The following is a 22,227-nucleotide window of genomic DNA, read 5'->3' on the forward strand; positions in this document are numbered from 1 at the left end:
CAGAGCCAGCCCCTTTGTGTGCCATGTCCTTCCCATGACATTTCCCCAGCTGTAGACTGCATCATAGATGAGGCCCCTCCACTGGTTACATAGCTCTTAGTCTGATGAGCAGAGACAGAAACTTGGGGGCAGTCTTCAGAATGAGAGCTCCGTGTGCAGAGTGTGTCTCAGGTGGAAGGCTTCTAGCCCCAGTTCTGACACATGCATGGGAAGGGCAAGTGGCAATTGCAGGCACTGTGCTGACCTGGGATGTCAAAGTCTCTCCAGTTGGAGAAGAATGCAGTTGGAAATCCTATGGTATGGTGGTTTGAAAGAAATTGGCCCCCAAAGGGAGTGTCACTATGAGGAGGTGTGGCCTTGTTGGACGAAGTGTGTCACCGTCGGGGGGTGGGCTTGAGGTCTCTTTGCTCAAGCTTCCCTCAGTGTGACAGCCAGTTGACTTCCTGTTACCTGAGTCAAAATGTAAGGACTCTCAGCTCCAGCACCACGTCTGCTGCCTGCACATCTTCATGCTGCCTGCACACTGCCATGCTCCCTGCCGTGATGATAATGGACTGAACTTCTGAAACTATAAGTGAGTCACCCCAATTAAATGTTTTCTTTATAAGAGTTGCCATAGTCATGGTATCTCTTCACAGCAATAGAAACACTAAACACATGACCACAACCAGAAGTATTAAATTTAAATATATAGACATATGTATGTGTGTGTGTGTGTGTGTGTGTGTGTGTGTGTGTGTGTATACATTTATCTCATTGCATTTCTTCTTGACTTGTTCTCTTACACATTTTGCCATTAGGGTTATTTTTTGAATGCTGTCTTAAGTACTACAAATGGCCAGCAGAGGACAGTAGTATACCATAATGACATGGGCTGGAATCTGAGGCTTAGCAGTGCATTCTGGGCAAATCTTGAGTCTGGATTTAGAAATCCAGAATAAGTGCTTAAATTCTCCAAATTAGAGTCTATGCTGTGGTTTAGGACCACAGAGATGACTTTGAAAGGTCAAGGGACCAGTGAGACGGCTCCGCAGATAAAAGCACTTGCTACCAAGTCAGACAGCCTTAGTTTGATCCTTCTACCTTGTGGTCGAAGGAGAGAACCAGCTTCAACACATTGTCCTCTGATCTCCATATGCACACAGTGGCACACACACACAAAGAAATTACAAAAAGGAAGGCCAAGCCTGTAAATGCCAGAGAGATAAATGAATTCTGTCCACAGAGGTATCGAAGGTCCCTCAGCTGGAGGTCACGTCTCATGTCACTATGGTACTGCCCAAGTTCCTGGATGATGGCAGAGTATGGTATGTGTGTGCATTTTCATCTCATCTAGACTTGAGTGACTCCTGACACATACCCATTTGCCCATCTACTTCCTGCCAGCCTGGCCAGAGCTTCTTGCAAGAGACTTGCTGGTATGACTCGGTGTACCATGGCTGGCCTGGTGACCTGCTGGGCTCTGATGATACCAAGAAATTCTAAGTGCTAAGTAACTTCCCTTCTGTCTTAGTTAGGGTTACCAAAGAACCTTGGGGAGGAAAGGGTTTATTCAGTACTGTTCATCATTGGAGGAATCCAGGACAAGAACTCAATCAGGGCAGGAACCTGGAGGCAGGAGTTAATGCAGAGATCCAGGAGGGGTGCTGCTTACTGGCTTGCTTCTGGTTTGTTCAGCCTGCTTTCTTATAGAATCCAGGACCACTAGCTCAGGGATGGCCCCACCCACAATGGGCTAGGACTTCCCCCATCAATCACTAATTAAGAAAATGTCCTAAAGCTGGATCTTATGGAGGCATTTTCTCAATTGAGGCTCCATCCTTTCAGATAACTTTAGTTTGTGTGTCAAGTTGACACAAGACTAGCCAACACACCTGCCTTATAGCTTTGCCACCCAAATGTGCCTCCTTAGACACTGGTTGTGTCCTGCCAGCCGTAAAGACCCATCTTTCACCTCTTCCAGCGCATGGGCTCTCCTTCTCCATGTCTGGTGTAGAGCTTGCATTTCTGTTGGATTTTGTGGGCTGCCTACTCCTGGGTTAGCTGCAGTCCTCTCAAACCCATTCTCACCTTTAGCACCTCGTGCTTTTTTGGACAGGCCCCAGTGTATTCAGAGCTCTCTACCTCTTGATGGCACGGCTGGTTTTGGCAGCCCGAGGCTTATCTCTAGTACATTTTCCAGGAAGATCTCATGGAAACAATGTTCTGAGTTCTGATACATAGATAACAGTTTGTATGAAAGTCTGTTTTCCTGGATTTCAAATGTTTGATCCACATTTAACTCCCTGTGTTGATTAGTTTTTATTTAATTAAATTAATTAATTTTATTTTTTGAGATGTTTTCATTGTGTTACCTTGGATAGGCTGGAACTCACTTGTAGACTAGAGTTGAACCCCCCGAGATCCACTTGCCTTTGCTTCCTGAGTGCTGAGACTAAAGGCATGTGTCACTGTGCTTGGCTGTGCCGGTCAGTAGTTACTGTCAACTTGACACAAACCTGGAGTCACCTGGAAGGCGAGGATCTCAACTGAGGGGTTGCTCAGGTCAGATTGTCCCATGGCCATGTCTGTGGGTAATCGTTGTGACTGTTGACTGATGTGGGAGAAGCCAGCCTGCTGTGGTCAGTGGCACCCCTGGACAGGTGGTCCAGAGAGCCAGCCCGTGAGCAGCAGCACAGCACAGTTTGTTACCAGTTCCTGCCCTGACTTCCCTTCATAATGGATTATGACCTGAAGAGTAAACCAGGTAACCCCTTTCTCCCCCAGTTTGCTTTTGATCGTGGGATTTCTCCCAGCAACAGAGAAGTGAGCAGAGCGCCCCAGAGACATGTTCCACTGCTTTCTTTTGCTGCAAAGTATTGCTGCTGAGGACTCTGGAGCTTTCTCCTTTTCTTTGGAAGTCACTTGCTTTTTCTCCTCTTGATACTTCAAGGATTTTCACCCAGTAAATTTCCTAAAATATGCCATGGTGTTTTCATTTTGGGTCATGTTTTCAGGCATTAGTATATTCAGTATTGCATATATGTACCAGTTGTTAATCTTTCATATGTAACTCCAGATCTGTTGTTTGTTAACAAAGTCGTCATTTGCCTGCAGGCCTGATGTTCAACTCTGTCAGTAGAGGGCGCTGTAGGAACACTGGAATGGAAAAGTGGACTTTTCATTCATCCTGCTTTGCTATATAAGTAGGGCTTCTGCAGTGCTTCCCTTTGATGGTGCCTGGTGGCCAGCTAGCAGCACGCGCGCTCATGCACACACACACACTAAACAGCTGCCCTTAGCACCCTCCCCCAGGAGGCTGCAAAAGCCTCAGCCAACTTCACCATCTAATGAGTCGTGGCCTGAGTCTACTTTGAGGTCTTGATCTTAATCTTGGAGCACAGAGACTGTTTCTTAGGCTCTGTCTCAGCCATAGGTGCAGAGGTGTCTCCATTTACTCCCTACTCCTTTCCTGTAATTTTCAGAGGTCTTACTCTTACTAGCCATTCCCCCATCACTCCAGTCCATTAAAGTTAGCAATTCATTGTAATTAAGTTTCTCCTGCTTTGTGTTTTTTTTTTCCCTAAATAGACCCTGAATAATGCGTAATGTGTAATTACCCCCACCACCACCACCACGTGTCTGTGTCCACATCTGTGTGCAGGTGCATATGGGGCCAGAGGACACCTCTAGTGTTGTTCCTCAGGAAACCTATCTGCTGTGGAATGTCATTTTAAGATGTGTTACATTTGTTTATACTGTGGAACATTTGTTTAATGATGCAAAGATGTGTTGCATTCTTTTATGTTGCATTTGTTTAACTCTGTGAAGCTGTGTTACTTTGCCTGTCTAAAAAACCTGATTGGTCTAATAAAGAGCTGAATGGCCAATAGCAAGGCAGGAGAAAGGATAGGCAGGGCTGCCAGGCAGAGATAATAAATAGGAGGAGAGATCTGGGAAGAGGAGATCAAGAAGCAAGAAAAGGAGGAGAGGAGGACACAGCCAACCACAGAGTAAGAAGGAAAGAAAGGTATATCGAAAGGTAAAAGCCCAGGAGCAAAAGATAGATGGGATAATAAGTTTAGAAAAGCTGGCTAGAAATAAGCCCAGCTAAGGCTGGGTATTCCTAAATAATAATAAGTCTCTGTGTATTTATTTGGGAGCTGGATGGCAGGCACCACAAAGAGTAAAGAGTAAAAACAACCAACAACATTTTGGTGTTCCAACATGAGGTTCGAATTTCCATAAGGCCTGAGAAAGCTTATTGGCTGTTCAGCTCTTTATTAAACCAATCAGGTGTTTTAGACAGGCAAAGTAACACAGCTTCACAGAGTTAAACAAATGCAACACATCTCTGCATCATCAAAACGAAATGTTCCACAGCATAAACGAATGTAACACATCTTTACCTATCCATCTTATTTTGAGACAGGTCTCTCATTGGTATGGAGCTCAGCAGTTAGGCTAGGGTCCCAGGGAGTCCCAGAGAGCCACCTGTCTCCTCTCACGTGCATTGGGATTACAAGCATCTGCATCACACCTAGATTTGCTTCTGCTCATGTGTGTGGGTGTATGTACACGCGTGTGTATGTAGAGGCCAGATGTTGACCTTAGGTGTCGTCTTCATTTGCTTCTACACCTTATTTATTATTGAAAGTCCTCCTGTGTGTGTGTGTGTGTGTGTGTGTGTGTGTGTGTGAGAGAGAGAGAGAGAGAGAGAGAGAGAGAGAGAGAGAGAGAGAGAGAGGGCGCACATTTATGGAGATCAGAGGACAACTTGCAGGGGTCCATTTTCTCCTACAATCATGTGGATTCCAGGCCTCAAATTCAAGTTGTCAGGCTTGACAGTAAGGGCCCTTACCCACTGAACTATCTCCATAGTCCCACATTTTATTTATTTATTTTTGGTTTTTTTGAGACTAGGTTTCTGTGTGTAGCTTTTGGATCCTTTCCTGAAACTCTGTAGACCAGGCTGGCCTCAAACTCAGAGAGATCCACCTGCATCTGTCTCTCAAGTGCTGGGATTAAAGGCATGCACCACCACCGCCTGGCAAAGAATTTATGATGCTTATTTTTTTTAAGATTTATTTTTATTTTATTTTTTATTTTTTCCCACATTTTATTTTTTGAGACAGGATCTCTCACTGAACTTGGAGCTCACTGATTGGCTAGACTAGGTGGCTAGCAAGCCCCTTGGATCCTCTTGTCTCTGCCCCTCCTCCAGCCCTGTGATTACAGGCTATAGGGAACCATATGCCCTCAGCCCCCACCTTTGACATAGGCTCTGATGTAGCCCAAGCTGGCCTCAAACTCCTTATATAGTTAAGGATAACCTTCAACTCTTGATCCTCCTGCCTCTCCACTTCCCAAGGCCTAGAACTACATGTCTACCCGGTAAGGTTAGTTATTTTTTTGCAGTGCCAGAATTTGAACTAGGGCCTGGGGCCTCATGCATGCTAAGCAGCTGGTCTGTCACTGAGCTGTCTCCAGCCCTGGTTTTGGTGGTACTGGAACCCATCGCCTGGCCCTGCCAGGCGGCTCCTCTACCACTGAGCCACACCTCAGCCTTCTGGTTCTTCGTGATTTGGAAAAATTGACACTGTGATCTTTATCTTAAAGACATTTTGAATGGGATTTAAATTTATATTCCTCATTTTGAAGAAATGTAAAATCAGTTCTGTTGAATTTTAGAAGTAGATGGGTAGAGGAAGCTCTTCTGACTTCATAGTCCTCCTGTCATCATGCTGCCAAACAAAACAAAACACCCCACTGGGACATGCCATAGAATTAACAAAAAATTTCAGCACTCTCGCAGGATCATATTCAATACAACTGCATTTCTACACATATTTTAAGGAAAAAAATGAAATTAAGAAATAGGTTATAAGAAAAAAAAACCAGTTTTTAGAGTTCTCTAATGTCCTCTAGCAGCACAAGTTGTTTATCCCAGCACTCTGGAGGCAGAGGCAGGTGGGTCTCTGGAGTTTCAGCCTGGTCTGCATAGTATGTTCCAGGCCAGCCAAGGCTACACAGTGAGACTGACTCAAAAGTAAAATACCACAATGCTTTGAAATAAAGCAGGAGGGCTGGAGAGTTGGCTCAGCAGTTAAGACACTCACCGGCTGTTCTTCCAGAGGACCTAGGTTTAATTCCCAGCACCCACAAGAGCCACCTGTAACTCCAGTCCCAGGGGATCCAGTGCACTCTTCTGGCTTCTGTGGGCACTGCATGCACATGATGCACAAACAGGCAAGACATCCATAAAATAAAAATAAGGAAAAAAAATTTAAAAAAGAAAGAAAACAGAATTGTGGATCATACGCTCTATAAAATATTGCCAAATTTTAAATATTTTAATGAGTAGAAATACATCTTCTGGTCAGTGATGGAACAACTTAATGTTATTATAAATAACAATAGTTCCCAAACTATTGATTTAGTACATTCCTTCCAGAATCCTGGTTGTCGTCTTTGCAGACATTGACAGGCTGACTATGAAATTCATATGGAAACCCGAAGAGCCTATTACAGCCAAAATAATCTTGGAAATAAGATGGTTGGAAGACTTCTGCTCCCTGACTCTAAAACATTAGAATGCAACACTAAGCAAGTCAGTGCGATAAAGGCATAAGGTTGATGTCATAGCTACTTTCCTCATGGTGATGACAAAAATAACTGACAAGAACTAGTAAGGAGTGTTTGCTCATGGTTTCAGAGGTTGCAGCTCCTGGTCCTTGGCTCCTTTGATTCTGAACCTGTGGTGAGGCAGAGCGTCATGTGGAAGACGAGGCTCATGGCAGACAGGAAGCAGAGCAAAGGGACTAGAGAGTGGGTATCACCTTCAAAGATGCCCCTACTGGCACTTCTTCCAACTATGCCCCAAAATTTCATAAAAATTTGAGAACCTCTCCAATGGCTCCTCCAGTGGGGGACCAGGCATTCAGCACATGGGCCTGTGGGGATATTTCCTAGTCAAGTCATAACTTCCTTCTTTGGCCCCAAAGACTCATGGCCATCTCAATGCAAAATGTATTTGGTGCATTTCAAGGAGCCCCCAAATCTTAAAGTCCCACCCTTTGTCCAGAAAGTCCATCTTTTAAGTTTCTTCTGTGGTTGAAGGCACGCTCTTCACTGCGAGCCCCTGTAAAATAGAAAGTATGTATTTATTCTCAAGCTACCATCGTGCGGAGCGAGACTAAGGGGGCAAGCACTGAGTTCTCTACCTCCACGTCTGGGCTCACGTGTCATGATGCCAGCTCCAACAGGTATGGGCAGCCATTTATAACCCACATGGCTCTCTCTTGGACTGACTCCCCTTGGTGCCTCTCTTCCATACTCCTGGCATCTCCAAACACCCTGAAGACTCTCTGTCATCTTTGATGTTACTCTCACAGCTTTGTTCACAGCCTCCTTAGAGATTTTACAAACATTTCAACCTGTTATATATTGCAGGGCCTCTTGTTAGGTGTGGAAACCTCCACGACCCCATGCTTTTTCACTGTGAATGCTGGCAAGACCAGCGTCACACGTACATGAGATCAGTGCATCAACCCGCAAATGCTAATACAGTTGACTGTGTTGGTGAGAAATGTTCCTGTCAGAGGAATTGGAGAAAGCTCTGGCCCCATAATCTGCAAATTGCTTTCTCTGTGACTGACTAGAATTTGGAAAAGTAGTCCATGAACAGATTATCTGAGGCAACTGGAACAGAACAAGGAGCTCTGATGGATGCACAGCTAAGGACATGGGCTCAGCATAGAATCCATACTCTCTCCAAAGGGTGAGGACTACAGAGGTTGTAAACTGTCACTGCCCTCCCAGAGTGTTCACTGCGATTCCCCTGCTGTGGTCCATGGCCAGTGCCCTCCTGGTGGAGAGATGTTCTTCAGCCCACAGAGCAGAGTGTAAGAGGCCCCAGGAGCCATTCTAGGTCTGTGCGATGTATGTTTCCCAGGCTGTTTTGGTAACTTTGGGAGAGCAGTCTTTCCCCCATCTTCTGTGTTCTTGGGGAGTTTGGAGGAAGCCTCATTGCAACTGATGGGGTATGCCATCAAACACAGATATAACTAACTACTCCAGCAAGGCTTCTGGTATGAGACCTGGAGTGTCACTTTGATCCTGTGAAAGTAGTGAGTTTGGCCTGGGCACGTGAACTCTCACAGGAGATTCAGTATTCATGTGGCTTGGGCTGGCCTCAAATTCACTTTGTAGTTAAGCTGACTTTGAGCTGATCTCCTGCTCCTAACTTAGGAGTGGTAGTTCAGCTGCGTGCCACCATCCCTGAGTGTTTGAGATTAACCTAGACCCTCATGCATCCTAGGTAGGCACTCTGATGACTGAGCTGCACCCCAGCTCCCAGGAGGGTCATCAGCACTCTTTCTGGGACGTGAGGTAGCACATCCAGAGGTCTGCCTCCACATTAGGAAGTGGATTTTCAGCAACACAGTTTGTTTTCCATTCAAGAGGCAGCTAGGAAAGGGTTAAGTTCTGTGTGTGAGATGCTTACTCAGAGACATTCGTCAGCCCTGACACTCTATGACCTCATAAAAATGCAAACACTCTTTTCCTCAGCCATATGTAAACCCAGAAAAAATTAACCTGGCCTCAATCGTAATTTATATAGAGATATAATACTCTACTTATGCCTTCACACTGTCATCAAAAAAACTCCCTCGTCTCTGTCACTAAATGATACCCTGGAAGTCTATTACCTGGTATTCTGCTTTCTTTTATGGCTCCTAGAAGAAATATGGCCCCCCAACTAGAGGCGGCAGAGGCAGGCACTGCCAAGACTGCCTGACAGCTGACTTCTCCAGAAGCTGGGGTGGGCCCTGGTGCTCCTTTTCTTTGCTGCTGGCCCCATGAGTCACGACACTCAGGCCCCACAGTGGAAGCAGAGGCAGGGCTTGTGGGTGTGGGCATGTGCATCTGCAAGCTCCAGAAGCTTTGACACAGCAGGGAAGGGTGATTTCTTCGTGGGCTCGGGGCCTGAATGTGAACTTGAGCCCCCTCCTCTACAGCAGTTTCCTTTCCTGCTACAACGACCGAAAAATGGACAAAGGCAATTTGAAGAAGGATATGGAGTTTCTTTGAAACAGCATCTCATATGTATCCTTGGCTGGCCTGGACCTGGCTATGTAGACTAGGATGGACTCAGACTCACAGACATCTGTCTGTCTTTGCCTCCCAAGGGCTGGGATTAAAGGTGTGAGTCACCACTTCCAGGCTTGCTTCCTCCTCCTCTTCCTCCTCAATTTATTTTGGCTCATGGTTGAAGAGAACTTAATCCATCATGGGAAAGACATGGTGATTGGAATATGTGACTGGTATTCCTTCCTTCCTTCTACAAACTTCAAGAGTGGCCCCATCCAGGCTCGCAAAGGTTCCATAAGCTCCCAAAACAGCCACCAGCCACCAACCAGGAACCAAATGTTCAAATCCTTCTGGGAACAGTCCACATTCAAACCACAATAATTACAGACTTCTAGAATTCTTCATTGCGGGGGAGAATTATTTATTTATCTTTCTAAGATTTGTACTTATAGTCTGGGAATATGGCTCTGCTGGTAGAGAGCTTATTTGCCTAGCAGTCACTAAGCCCTTGGTCCGGATCCCTAGCATCATATAAATTGGGTGTGGTAGTTTACATTCGTAGCTACAGCACTAGGAAGATGGAGGCAAGATCAGAAGTTCAAGGTCACCTTTGGCCAGATACAGAGTTTGAGGCCAGTCTGGGCTATATGAGACATGTCTAAAATATATATATCTTTGGGGCTGAAGAGATGGCTCAGAGGTTAAGAATATTGACTGCTCTTCTAGAGGGCCTGCATGCGTCTCCCAGCACCTACAAGGGGGTCACAGCCTCCTGCAAATCCAGTACCATGGTATCCAGTGCTTTCCTTTGGTCTCTGTGGGCACTAGGCACACATGTGGTGCACATACATTCATGCAGGCAAAACTCATACACATAAAATGAATAAATCAAATTTAAAAAGTTATCCTTTTACATAAACACTGGAAGTTGCGGGCACATAGTGTGCTGTCTAATTTTATGTTAAATTGACACAAGCTGGAGTCATCTGAGAGGAGGGAACCCCAACTGAGAAAATGTTTCCATAAATTGGGCTGTAGACAAGTCTGTAAAGTATTTTCTTAATTAGGATCAATGGGGGAGGGCCCAACTCATTGTGGGTGGGGTCGTCCCTGAGCTGGTGGTCCTGGGTTCTAAAAGAAACCTAGGAGCAAGCCAGTTAGCAGCACCCCTCTACATCAGCTCCTGCCTCCAGGTTCCTGACCTGCTTGAGTTCCTGTCCTGACTTCCTTTGATGATGAACAGTGACATAGAAGTGTAAGCCCCAAGTTTCTTTGGTCATGTTGTTTCATCATAGCAACAGTAACCCTAACTAGGGCAGTGGGTGTTTGGGTAGTGAATTAATTAGAGCATCCCTTCCTTCTGGAATGCAGAATGCCCCTGGACTGTTCATATGCCAGCACCAGCCTCCCAGCTCCCCGGCCACAGTGGGCTGAGTTACTTGCTGAGGTGCTCTGGTCTCCCTCCTGCTTTGTGGCTTTTCTGTCAGTCCCCTACCACGAATAAGGTGAGACTAGTGGGTGGGAAGGGGTCTTCCCCTTTCAGAGTAGGGTCAGAGTCTGGAGGATGTGGCTGGAGGCCTCTCCACAGGTGTGAGGGCGCTGGTGGCATTGCAGGGCGGCCAGGTTCAGATCTGGGCTGAGAAGACCCTGTTGCCTCTTCTCTGAGTCTGGTCCTCGAGAGCCTTGCTGGTCGTTTCCCCGTCCTGCACCTCCACAGGTTGTCATCGGGAAGGAACAAACCATCAGGCCTTGCTTGGCACTACAGGATACTGGGATTTTCCACCCAGATGTTGATGGTGGCTTCTGTTTGGGTCAGTGTGAAGATGGAAGGCTGCCTTGGAATCTTTTCTTCATTGCTTAGAGGGGCAGTGAGTGTGAAGTGGTTTTGTGGTGAGTGATGATGCTGAATTAGTCACTTAAATCTCTTTGCCCCATCAAGTGCACGCGTCTGTACTGACACACACGTGCGTGTACACACACACACACACACACACACACACACACACACACACACACACACCTTGTCAGTCCAGGATTAGAGCTAGCAATTCTCTTAGCAACCATCAAAACCCTATAATTTCCGTACTTACTCAGATAAAAACTGTTTTCTAAAATGATTTCATTTCCATATTAAATCATTAAGAGCATTTCAAGGCAGAAAACAATGTAGGATTTAGACAGATGGTTTTGTTTGTTTGTTTTTTTCTCTCTATGTACCTGGTCTCAAACTCAATATTTTCTTGCCTCAGCTTCCTGAATGCTCTTAATTATAGGTGGGAGCCAGCAAACCTGGTTAGATATATTTCAGGTGGTTTTTTGAACTCATACTGTTGGCTGTGGTTCACCTCCATTACCTCTACATCAGCTCCTGCCTTGCACCAACATACTCAGCTTCATTTTTTTTGAGATAGGGTCTGAAGTCTTATAGGCTGGTCTTGAACTCACTGTAGCCAAGGATGACCTTGAACCTTCTGCCTCTACCTCCTGGACACTGGGATTCAGGTGTGTGCCACCATTCCCAGTTTACATGGTACTGGGTATCGAACCCAAGGCTTTGTGTGTGCTAGGTAAGCATTCTACCAACTGAGCTACATCCCTAGCCCAAGTAGTCTGCTTTAAATGAAATGGCTGGGTCTGCTAAGATGGCTTGGCAGGTAAGAATATGTGCTGCACAGGTCTGACAACTAGTCAGACCTTAGGAACCCACGGAGAGGGGAGGAACATCTCCTAAAAGTTGTCTATATGGCATATATACCTGCATACACATACACACACACACACACCCCACACACACCTGTATACACACATCTGCGCACACACTCATATGCATACACATACCTACATACACACATCAGCATATGCACCCACCTGCATACACACACACCTGCATACACACACCTGTATTCACACACACCTGCATGCACACACACCTGTATTCACACACACCTAAATATACACCTAAATATACATACACACACCCCTACATCTATACACGAACACCTGCATACACACACACCTAAATATACACCTAAATATACATACACACACATACACACACACACACCTAGGTACACACATATCCCCCTATACCTACATCTATACACACATACCTGCATACACACACACACACACACACACAAATTAAAAAGTAAATAAATGAAAAAGATTGTTTTCTTCAGAGTACCCCAGCTTCACTGTATCCTGTTGCCCACCCTTTGTACTGGCACAGACACGTGCCCCTCTTTGGTGCCAAGGGAGACAATAGAATTATCCAACAGGCTGGGCTTGGTGGTATATACCTTTAATCCCAGCACTTGGGAGGCAGGGGCAGGTGGATCTCTTGAGTTCCAGGTCAGCCTTGGCTACATAGTGAGTTTCAGGCCAGCCAAGGCTATATAGTGAGACCCCCATCTTAAAAAAAAAAAGGAATAATCAAACAGGGACATTACTGAATGCCTTTCGTCACTGTCCCTTGGAGGGTTTGGTAATAGGAACTGAAAGTAGAGAAAGTAAGAGGAGAAAAGTCATGCAAATGTGTTTAACTCACAGGGGGAAATCACTGGACAGTGAGTGCCTGCACAATCAGTGGGAAGAAATACCTTGGTGGGGAATAGAGATGATCTGAGGGTAGTAAATGATTTTAGGGAAGATGAATGGACTCAGGAGGCAAAAATTAGCTTGTAAATGATTCTCTGGAAATTTGAATGAGCCCCAGAGAGAGATAATATCTTGTAAATGATTCTCTTTGGAATTAGAATGAGCTAGAGGGACTAAAATGATTCTCTTTAGAATTGGAATGAGCCAGAGGAACAGACAATATCTGTGACAAAGTCCATCCAGGTGTGCCGATACTAAGCCTTCTCTTCTGTGAGATGGTGCGGTCTCATGGAGAGGAGGGGAAGGCGGCTGTGTTTTCTTTGATGGGTCCAGTATGAATGACATGTTCTGGGGGGAAAGGGGTTATGTGAACTTCTATAGCCACAAATCAAAGGCTGCAAGCCAATACATTTACCAAATCATTGGTGGACCACAGCAAAGCAGCCGTATCTCTCTTCCCTTCTCCCTGTCTCCCTCCCCCTCCGCCTCTACTGCTTCCCTTCTCTAACCTCCTCTCTCCATTTCTCAGTCCCTCCCCTCCCCTTTCCTCTTGGCGTTTTTATTTCTCAAGGTAGGGTCTCGCTATCCAAGCTGGCCTCAAACTCAAGAACCTCCTGCCTCAGGCTCCTGACTGACTGGGATTGTAGGTGGGGAAATCTTTTTATAGGTTTCCAATGTCGCATTATTGCTTTGGAGTTGGTAGAGGTTAGCTCAGTGACATGTTAGTGAGAGGTTAGCAGAGGTCTGCTCAGCTTAGTGATATATTCTGCAAGGTTTGACAAAGGTGGCAGGTCAGATTCAGGGCTGAAGCCTAGGAGCAGTGTGGCTCTTGACCAATAATATTCTGGTCAATAATAATAACAACTTAGGTTGTCAAAGGACCTAAGTCTGTCTGCTCTTTGCTCAAAAGTCAAGATGAGAGGCGGTAGGAAGAAAATAGGTTTATCCAAGGGTGGGCATCCTGGGAAGATGGAGGAGTTAATGCATCTGCTCCAACCACCGCCCCCCTCCCCCCCAAAAAAATCTTAAGGACATTGGTCTATGGAAGGGCTTTTATAGTGGGGGAGAGGAGGTGCTGGAGCCAGTGGACAGGAAGACCATATGCTGGGTGGGGGTGTGTCATTCAGTGCTGTGTCGCCTTTTTATCATCTGTTTGCAACTAATCTTGACCTCAGGGGTAAGTTCCCATAGTTCTTTAGATTGCTAAAGTACTTCAAGTTAAAACTCACAGCAGTTTCCATGCTCTGTGTTAGCTGACTCATAGAACTGAAGAATAAAGGGTGGGGGGGTTTACATTCTGATGTCATCAGAGGGTGCCAGATGTTTTGGGTTCCGTAGACCGAAAGAAAGGTTTTTAGTAGTTAACACCTTAACTATTTAGGTGCATCCTTTCTCTGAATTTAGGATTCAGGCAAAGGCAGGGGATGTCTGAGGAGAAACCACCAAGGAGTAGCCACTATTAAACAATATCTCCATAACCTTACTCAGCCACGATCCAGTGGTCTGCAGGGTCTTTAATGGAGATGCAGCTTCTTCTGAGAATGTCAGCATCACACTGCTATGATCTGAGCCTAGGCTCAGGTGTTGGGGATGGGTCCACAGGATGGCAATGTAGAGGCAGTGGGAACCTTTATGGAACGTAGTCCAGGGGCTGTAGGGGTGGCTCAGCAGTTAGAAGCATTGACTGCTCTTCTAGTGGACCCAGATTCCATTCCCAGCTCCCACAGGCAAACATGCATACACACAAAACAAAAAAGGTTAAAAAACATTTAAAAAAACAACAAGAAGCAGCCGGGTGGTGGTGGTGCATGCCTTACATCCAAGCAGGCAGGCTGATCTCTGTGAGTTCAAGGCTAGCCTGGTCACATAGTGAGTTCTAGGACAGCAAGGGCTGTACAGAGAAACTCTTATCTCTAAAAACAAACAAACAAAAATGAAATGGAGTCTAGTGAAACTTATGTAGACCCCTGGGGGAGAGGGACACTATGGGACCCCAATATCTCTGCTTTTTCGGTTTGTTGTGTTGGAAGGTGATGTGAGGGTGGGGTGGGACCTCTGGCAAAAACCTGCTCTTTGGACTTTCAGCATCTAAAACTATTAGCCAAATAAACATCTTTTCTTTGTAAAGTTAATCTGTGTCCGTATTTTATTTTATAGTTAACTGAAGTTCCCAGGAAAAGGGGGCTCCTACATCAAACCATCTACAAGTCTGACTGACTAAGAACTTCAGTGATTGTGGGGCTGGAGAGATGGCTCACTGGTTAAGAGTACTTACTGCTTTTCCAGAGGCCCTGGGTTCAATTCCCAGCACCTACATCAGGCAGCTCCCAACTTCCTATAACTCCAGTTCCTGAACACACATGGTGCACATAAACTCATGCAAGCATATGCATAAATTAAAATAGCAAATATTTAAAAAGAACTTCACTATTGTAGAGAGTTAGAATGTTGCAGGTCTAGAGCCAGATCATCTTGGGCTGTCATTAGTCTGTTAAATAGCCATGTATTCTCCACATGTGTTTGACTAACATCCTTGTGACTAGTAGGTAAGTCTCTTTGGAATGTTCAAAGAGAAGCCTAGCTGCTCTCAACTCAAAAGCCAAGAATGCCATTAGATAAAATTTGAGGCAGACATTTCCCACGTTGCTGTAATCATCTCTCTGACATTTCCACCAATGTGTTTGAAAAGTGTTTTGATTTGGTATTTTCTTTGCCTTGTTATGATAAAGACTTTATGAAACTGTTACCATGTTGGACCGTGGTACTTGGGGTGACTTACATTTTTGTTCCTGGGCCATGTCCACTCATATTTGGCTCCATAAGAACTACCTCTTAGCCGGGCGGTGGTGGCACACACCTTTAATCCCAGCACTTGGGAGGCAGAGCCAGGTGGATCTCTGAGTTCGAGGCCAGCCTGGGCTACCAAGTGAGTTCCAGGAAAAGGCGCAAAGCTACACAGAGAAACCCTGTCTCGAAAAAACAAAAAACAAAAACAAAACAAAACAAAAAAAACTATCTCTTATTCCCTTAGACATGAGAGCTGTGTTTTTTTATTTTTGTATTGATATAATAATGAACACAGACTAATACACTGACCTGTGAGGATTTGAGCAATTGCTTAGTGAGCATTGAGAGAACAGCCATGGCCTCTCAGACATTCCTGGTGTTAGTCCAGAACATCTTTTTCCTTGGAGAGCAGAACCATTTTGACATGATGTTTTAACTCTTCGGCTCACTACTTTCTACAAATTCTGTCCTCAGGAAATAATCCTGAAGATGGTAAACGCTCCATGCCCAGTTAGTACCATCACTGGAGTTGGTAGATGAGCAAACAAGTTAGTTGCATGTTCGTGGGGTTCCTGTCCTCAACATGATCTTGAAGAAGAGAGACTCACATGAAGATTTTCTGAGGATGCTGAAGCTTGTGGTAGAGAAACTGTCTGGACTCGGGCCTGGGCTCTGCCCTTCCTCCAGGCTCTGCTCAGGCCTCTCTCCAGGGCCTCTCTCCAGGGCCACTCTGCTTTCCTCTTCTTTTTTTTTTTTTTTCTACCATTTATTTGTTAACACTTTAAAGATTCATTTTTATTGTTTTTAATTATGTGTATGTATTTGTATCTACACATGGGTATATGCACGTTAACGTCAGACACCCCCCCCACCCCCCCCACCCCACCCCCGTGCGAGAGTTATAGGCAGTTGTGAGCTGTCTGATGTGAGATTTGAGAAGTGAATTCGGGGTCTTTTGCAAGAGCAGTACATGTTCTTAACTGCTGAGCCACCTCTCCAGCCTCCTAAGTGTGTGTGTGTGTGTGTGTGTGTGTGTGTGTGTGTGTGTGTGTGTGTACATGCCATGGCATGCATGTAGAGGTCAGAGGACAACTTATGTGAGCTACTTCTCTCCTACCATGGGACTTCCACCTTCACCCTCTGAGCCATCTCTCCAGCCCCAACACTTTCTTTGTGGGCCTGTGCTGAAATCTGCTCACTCCTGCCAGCCTTTGCACACAGACCCAATGCCTGGTGTCTTCCGTGCTAACACCCCACCGCAGGCTCACTTCTGACTCAGTCAGAAGCCCTGCTCTGTGCCACTTGCTGTTCATCTTGTTTCTTCTCTCCCATCCAGCTGTGGGACAGAGGCAAACCGAACACTCACTGAAATACCGTCTGAAGACAAAACCAGAAGTGCTGCTTTTAAATTCTTTTAAAACCATTCCATAAAATACAGGTTGCCTGTCAGCGCTGTGGAGGAAGCAGGAGGCTGGCTCAACCGTACATTTGCTAAATTCATCAGGCTGGTCATTCAGAGAAACTGGAAAAGAATCTGAAAAATGCTCAGTGTTAGCAAAATGGAAAACAAGTTTTGAAAGAATTCAAGAGAAATCTGTGTCAACTGAAAAACTCATTTGAGACCTTACAGATTCGGAATACTGTTAGATAAAGAGTATGTCAGAAGAAGACTGAAGTGACCTTCCAGTTTTTAACTGTTTGAACATGTCTTAAATTACTGGTGAGACATCACCAGGGAGGCTACCTGGAAAACAGGACCCCAAGAAAGACACAGGGATCGCCCAATGACAGAGAAATGGAAGAGATCTACATGAACAGCCTGGACATGAGTGGGGGTAGTGAAGGGCGAGGGTCGAGGGAAAGAGAGCTTGGGTGAGTGGGAGATCCCAGCTGGATCAACAACAGAGAGGGAGAACAAGGAATAGGAGACCATGGTAAATGAAGACCACATGAGAATAGGAAGAAACAAAGTGCTAGAGAGGCCCACAGAAATCCACAAAGATACCCCCACAACAGACTGCTGGCAATGGTCCAGATACAGCCCGAACTGACCTACTCTGGTGATGGGATGGCCAAACACCCTAATTGTCGTGCTAGAAACCCCATCCAACTACTGAGGGATCTGGATGCAGAGATCCATGACTAGGCCCCGGGTGGATCTCTGGGAGTCCAATTAGCGAGAATGAGGAGGGTTTATATGAGTGAGAATTGTTGAGACCAAGATTGGATAAAGCACAGAGACAAATAGCCAAACGAACGGAAACACATGAAATATGAACCAATGGCTGAGGGGTCACCAACTGGATCAGGCCCTCTGAGTGGGTGAGACAGTTGATTGGTCTGATCTGTTTGGGAGGCATCCAGGCAGTGGGACCGGGTCCTGTGCTCATTGCATGAGTCGGCTGTTTGAAACCTGGGGCCTATGCAGGGTCCCTTGGCTCGGCCTGGGAGGAGGGGACTGGACTTACCTGGACTGAGTCTACCAGGTTGATCTCAGTCTGCGGGGAAGGCTTTGCCCTGGAGGAGATGGGAATGGGGGGCGGGAGGGGGGAGAACAAGGGAATCCGTGGCTGATATGTAGAACTGAATTGTATTGCAAAATAAAAATTAAAAAAAAAATTTAAGTGAAAAAAAAATTACTGGTGAGAGTTGAGGAATATACAACATTTAAAAAGATAGTCCCTAAAATGGTGTTGGGGAAACCAGTGTCCTGGCTAAGTGTGGTAAGTTGGTCATTTGGTAACCAACTGAGAAAAGGTGGATGTTCACAGACCCAGAGATGTGTGATGTATGGAGGCCCTGGAAAGTCCATCCCTGACTGTGGACAGGCCTGTCTTGCCTCCTCTCTACCCCTTCTTGGCCCACCCCCTCTCTACACACCGACTCCTGCCTTCAGCCTTAGACCCAAGCCCCTCAGAGCCTAACGCTCCATTTCCTCACAGTGAACTCAATGCAGTCCTGTTTACATTCCTAGATTCTTCCAGAATCACTGCCTGTCTGGGCTCAGCTCAGGTCTCACTGATCACCGAGGCCTGAGGATCGTCTGCAGAGGTGTGGGGTAGTGTCTCAGGATGACCCCGCCCTGCCCGACTCCTTTTCTTCACAGTTACCACCCCACACTGGCCAGACTGAGGCATCTCTGCCACTTAGCTCTCTGCAGGGAGCACCTTCCTCTGTCCTGCCAGGGTGCTTCAGTCCCCCCACAGTGCTCTGGAACTGAGGGACCTGTCACCTAGTTCCCTGTAGGTGGTACCCTCCTCTGTCCTGCCAGGGTGCTTCAGTCCTCCCACAGTACCCTCCTGTGCTCACATGTGCCTCCCATGTCCTGGAGGGCAGGTTCTTTGTCCTCTTGGCTGCCCTGGCCCTGGGTTCCACAATCAGGCCTTGTATCTAGCAAGTCCTTGCTGAATGACTGGATTAGACGCAAGTCCTCCCCAGTGAGAAATGCCCAAAGCCACATCTTCAAGAACAAGGCTCTGGGTGGTGGCTCTCTCCTACCTGCCCTCTTCCCAGCCATCCATACCCCTGACCCCAGTGCAGCCCAGACCTCCACCACTTCCCCAGGAGTGAGCATGGATTACAACTCATCAGGTTTTTACAGAATTACTTAGGCAACTTTCCCTAAAAGCTTCATTGGTTTTGTTTGTTTGAATCAGTATCTCATCTATCCCAGGCTGGCCTTGTGTGTAGGAGGATGGCCTTGAACTTCTGGTCTGCCTGTTTTCTGAGTGCTGGGGTTACAGTCACGTGGGGTTACGGTTAGGGCTCGTTTATGTGGTGCTGGGAATGGAAAGCAGGACTTCATGCATGCTAAGCAAACACTCATTGACTGAACTGTGTCCTCACCCTTCTACCATTCTTATATTTTCTAAATATTCATAAGAGGAAAGGGATTGATTTGTGAATGTTTAGTTTGTATCTATTCATTTTAATTTTAATTATTATTTTTCTTGAGATGTCTCACTGTGTTGCCCTGGCTGGCCTCAAATTTAGGATCCTCCTGCCTCAGCCTTGTGAATTAATGGGATCACACGAGTGTGTCACCTTGCTTAGCTCAAGAAGTTTTCATTTGATTGTTATGGTGTGGAGTTGGTCTCAGCAAATGACTGGTGTCTCCTTCCTGCTGCTCCTGGCCCACCCCATTTTCAGCTGTTTCTCATTGCAGTGGACGGAGCGGATCCTTCCTTAAATAAACCTTTCATTAGGGGAGGCATTTGGGACTGCACGGAATAGTTTAGAACACAACCATGAAAGTGACACATCTCCGCTTCTGGGATGCTGCCAGTGCAGTACTTAGAGGAGATTCATTGCTCCCAGGGCTTACATTAAGGAGGGGGAAAAAGAGAAATAATAAATCAAGTCCATGCTTGATGAACTTTGGTCCCTTTAAGCTACAAACCAAGGGAAAGGAGAAAAAGGAAGTAATAAATTTAAACAAGATGGAGGAAGAGCAAGCTGATAAACTTAATCAAAGGCACCTGGAGGAAATGACCTTTGTGCAGAGTGGGGCAGTATGGGATAGGGATGGGGAGGGCAGGGTTTGCCAGGCATCCAGGCTCTTCCTTTTAGATGGCTTTAGAGGACTGAGCTGCTGTTGGCCCTGTGGTCACCCACTGGCCATGGACTTCAGACTAGAGTTCTTGCCCCAGCCAATTCCTCAGATATGTTTGGGGAGGGAATAGAATGCTCACACCAGGAATGCACCCCAGCAGACCCAGCATTGATGGAGAAGGCGGGGCAGGGCTTGGGGGAGTGGTGAGACCCTCCCCGTGAGTCTCACATGGGGACTATTCAAGCCCCCTGTTGTCACACTACCTATGTGTCCCCCCAACCCCGCCCCCAAGCCTTTGTCAAATTCCTTTGTAAAGTTCCCTGCTGATGGAGAAAAAGGCTTTTGTCTGCTCTCAGGTCAGAGCACTTGGGAATGAGGGGGTTAGGCTGGGGTCTAGGTGACCAGTGTGGGCTCACTGCTTCTGAGGGCCCACAAGGTTTTGGGGGGCTGGCTGCTTGTAGGGCTTAATATTATGCTCATTTGAAGGGAAAACTCCCTTATAGGCATTGAAAAAAATTAATAAGCCATTAGCTAAATTCTAAAAAGGAGCAAATGCAAATTAATACACTCTAGAAGAAGGAATGAACTAATGCAAACTATGTTTTACAAGCAAATGAGAGGACTGGATTCTCAGCAGTCCGCTTGTATGTTTTTGTAACAAAATGGAAATTAATATCTTCCCAGGGGCTCATCATCTATTCCTCTCAACTCAATGTAATCTGCAGTGATTGTTTTTAATAGAGAAGAAAAAGCGCCCAGCTGCTCTTTTGAGCAAGCCTGCAGAAGGACATCTTGGAGCAGATCTGTGCACTGCATAAAGTCCCTGGGTGGCCTCTTTGTTTTATTGTGGAAGGAAGGCCAGCTCCTTTGCTCCAGATGGGGTCAGTGCAACCAGGCACAGCAGGTGCCGGCCTCCCTGGTGAACAGAGATCTGGCGCAAGCCAACTGGAGCCCCCTGGAAAGAAAGAATAGAGACCCTCAGCTCTTTCTCCCTGAGACCTGGGCCAGGAGACCAGCAGGGTCATCCAGAAGGCCTTGGCCAAGCTCTCCTGGTTGAAAGGACCATACTGCTCCTGGCTGAAGCTAAGTGTTCTGGGGGCACAGCCACCTTGATGGCATGGGGTTTAGGACAGCCATAAAGGGTACCTTAGGAGAGAGAGTTCTAGGAGTCCAAATGAAGGGAATTCTTGGGCTAGGGCCAGCAGAGGAACACACAGCAGGCTGTAGGCATACTGCTGTGAAGACTCGCTTTTTTCATTGACAGAGTGTCGGCAGGAGAGACAGGGGTGTTAGCCCACTCCCTGCATGTTTGGGGACCATGTCAGTGTTAAGCCTCCTGATGGGAGGAATGAACTTCCTGGTGCTAGGACTTGTCAGCTTGTCATAGAAACCCCAGGGATGCACTATGGCTTCTTGTGTGTTCAGATGGTAAAAGCGAGTCACACTCTTCCTCTTCATGAGCTTAGCACTGGGTGTTAACTTTCAGTACTTTGCAAAATCAAAATATCTTGGGCAGCCTTAAGAAAGGATATATTTATCACACATATTTTTGATATAAGTTTCAAAGCTTTCAGACAGACAGACAGACAGACAGACACACACACACACCAGGGAATTTTTCAAGCCCAGGTATATCACACGACACGTTCTATTGGCTCGAACTCAGTCATGTGGCTGCACTGACAGCAAAGGAAGCTGGGAAATGAAGTCCAACCATACTTGAGAAGATGTTCTTGAAGAGAAGACAGCTTTTGACTGTAGGGGAGGAAAAGATCCTTTCCCTTCTACCTGACTAGCTTTTCTCTGTGATTTAGATTGACAGGAGAGAATGAGAGAAAGACAAGCAAGAGGTTGTTAGCAGGTGGACTTGCACACATACAGGAAACTCAGGTGAGTGTAACTCAGGGCTGTTAGACAATGGAATCTATGTACCCAGTTCATAAGGGAAGGCAGGGGTGGGGGAGGAGGAGTAGGGGTGGGGGAGGAGGGGTAGGGGTGGGGTGAGGAGGGGTAGGGGTGGGGTGAGGAGGGGTAGGGGTTGGGGGAGGAAGGGCAGGGGTGGGGTGAGGAGGGGCAGGGGTGGGGGAGGAAGGGCAGGGGTGGGGGGAGGAGGGACAGGGGTGGGGGAGGAAGGGCAGGGGTGGGGTGAGGAGGGGTAGGGGTGGGGGGAGGAAGGGCAGGGGTGGGGGGAGGAGGGGCAGGGGTGGGGGAGGAAGGGC

At 46.5% G+C, this 22,227-nt stretch overlaps 1 non-coding gene across 1 annotated transcript; it reads right to left on the reverse strand.

Moving 5' to 3' along the window:
* Positions 1-201: 201 nt before the first annotated feature.
* On the reverse strand, positions 202-320 carry LOC131923718 (small nucleolar RNA SNORA44). Its single transcript, XR_009382655.1, has one exon. It is a non-coding gene; the product is annotated as a small nucleolar RNA SNORA44 (small nucleolar RNA).
* Between the last annotated feature and the right edge of the window lie 21,907 nt (positions 321-22,227).

Source organism: Peromyscus eremicus, chromosome 13 (assembly GCF_949786415.1).
Source record: "Peromyscus eremicus chromosome 13, PerEre_H2_v1, whole genome shotgun sequence".
NCBI classification, from domain to species: Eukaryota; Metazoa; Chordata; class Mammalia; order Rodentia; family Cricetidae; genus Peromyscus; species Peromyscus eremicus.